The sequence below is a fragment of the Musa acuminata genome, unplaced genomic scaffold (assembly GCF_036884655.1).
Source record: "Musa acuminata AAA Group cultivar baxijiao unplaced genomic scaffold, Cavendish_Baxijiao_AAA HiC_scaffold_66, whole genome shotgun sequence".
Taxonomy (NCBI): Eukaryota; Viridiplantae; Streptophyta; class Magnoliopsida; order Zingiberales; family Musaceae; genus Musa; species Musa acuminata.
Genome location: NW_027020347.1, coordinates 45001 through 47500, shown reverse-complemented (window position 1 = coordinate 47500; position 2500 = coordinate 45001).

The window sequence follows — 2500 nt, the reverse complement described above, 5'->3', positions numbered from 1 at the left end:
GTCACCGCGCAATGCAAGAACAGGCCAAAAACTGGCCAAAACGGCCCAAAAACGGGCCAAAACTGGCCATTTTTGGCTGCGCGAGCGAGCGGCGAGCGGCGGACAGCGAGCGAAGCGAGAGGCAGCACCGTCCCTGCTATACGAAAGCCCCATCCAGCCCTGTGCCACCCGGGGGGTTCCAGGGTGCTGAGATGGCTGACGTTTTGCTCCGCTCTCGACGGTCACCGCGCAATGCAAGAACAGGCCAAAAACTGGCCAAAACGGCCCAAAAACGGGCCAAAACTGGCCATTTTTGGCTGCACGAGCGAGCGGCGAGCGGCGGACAGCGAGCGAAGCGAGAGGCAGCACCGTCCCTGCTATACGAAAGCCCCATCCAGCCCTGTGCCACCCGGGGGGTTCCAGGGTGCTGAGATGGCTGACGTTTTGCTCCGCTCTCGACGGTCACCGCGCAATGCAAGAACAGGCCAAAAACTGGCCAAAACGGCCCAAAAACGGGCCAAAACTGGCCATTTTTGGCTGCACGAGCGAGCGGCGAGCGGCGGACAGCGAGCGAAGCGAGAGGCAGCACCGTCCCTGCTATACGAAAGCCCCATCCAGCCCTGTGCCACCCGGGGGGGGTTCCAGGGTGCTGAGATGGCTGACGTTTTGCTCCGCTCTCGACGGTCACCGCGCAATGCAAGAACAGGCCAAAAACTGGCCAAAACGGCCCAAAAACGGGCCAAAACTGGCCATTTTTGGCTGCACGAGCGAGCGGCGAGCGGCGGACAGCGAGCGAAGCGAGAGGCAGCACCGTCCCTGCTATACGAAAGCCCCATCCAGCCCTGTGCCACCCGGGGGGTTCCAGGGTGCTGAGATGGCTGACGTTTTGCTCCGCTCTCGACGGTCACCGCGCAATGCAAGAACAGGCCAAAAACTGGCCAAAACGGCCCAAAAACGGGCCAAAACTGGCCATTTTTGGCTGCGCGAGCGAGCGGCGAGCGGCGGACAGCGAGCGAAGCGAGAGGCAGCACCGTCCCTGCTATACGAAAGCCCCATCCAGCCCTGTGCCACCCGGGGGGTTCCAGGGTGCTGAGATGGCTGACGTTTTGCTCCGCTCTCGACGGTCACCGCGCAATGCAAGAACAGGCCAAAAACTGGCCAAAACGGCCCAAAAACGGGCCAAAACTGGCCATTTTTGGCTGCACGAGCGAGCGGCGAGCGGCGGACAGCGAGCGAAGCGAGAGGCAGCACCGTCCCTGCTATACGAAAGCCCCATCCAGCCCTGTGCCACCCGGGGGGTTCCAGGGTGCTGAGATGGCTGACGTTTTGCTCCGCTCTCGACGGTCACCGCGCAATGCAAGAACAGGCCAAAAACTGGCCAAAACGGCCCAAAAACGGGCCAAAACTGGCCATTTTTGGCTGCACGAGCGAGCGGCGAGCGGCGGACAGCGAGCGAAGCGAGAGGCAGCACCGTCCCTGCTATACGAAAGCCCCATCCAGCCCTGTGCCACCCGGGGGGTTCCAGGGTGCTGAGATGGCTGACGTTTTGCTCCGCTCTCGACGGTCACCGCGCAATGCAAGAACAGGCCAAAAACTGGCCAAAACGGCCCAAAAACGGGCCAAAACTGGCCATTTTTGGCTGCACGAGCGAGCGGCGAGCGGCGGACAGCGAGCGAAGCGAGAGGCAGCACCGTCCCTGCTATACGAAAGCCCCATCCAGCCCTGTGCCACCCGGGGGGTTCCAGGGTGCTGAGATGGCTGACGTTTTGCTCCGCTCTCGACGGTCACCGCGCAATGCAAGAACAGGCCAAAAACTGGCCAAAACGGCCCAAAAACGGGCCAAAACTGGCCATTTTTGGCTGCACGAGCGAGCGGCGAGCGGCGGACAGCGAGCGAAGCGAGAGGCAGCACCGTCCCTGCTATACGAAAGCCCCATCCAGCCCTGTGCCACCCGGGGGGTTCCAGGGTGCTGAGATGGCTGACGTTTTGCTCCGCTCTCGACGGTCACCGCGCAATGCAAGAACAGGCCAAAAACTGGCCAAAACGGCCCAAAAACGGGCCAAAACTGGCCATTTTTGGCTGCACGAGCGAGCGGCGAGCGGCGGACAGCGAGCGAAGCGAGAGGCAGCACCGTCCCTGCTATACGAAAGCCCCATCCAGCCCTGTGCCACCCGGGGGGTTCCAGGGTGCTGAGATGGCTGACGTTTTGCTCCGCTCTCGACGGTCACCGCGCAATGCAAGAACAGGCCAAAAACTGGCCAAAACGGCCCAAAAACGGGCCAAAACTGGCCATTTTTGGCTGCACGAGCGAGCGGCGAGCGGCGGACAGCGAGCGAAGCGAGAGGCAGCACCGTCCCTGCTATACGAAAGCCCCATCCAGCCCTGTGCCACCCGGGGGGTTCCAGGGTGCTGAGATGGCTGACGTTTTGCTCCGCTCTCGACGGTCACCGCGCAATGCAAGAACAGGCCAAAAACTGGCCAAAACGGCCCAAAAACGGGCCAAAACTGGCCATTTTTGGCT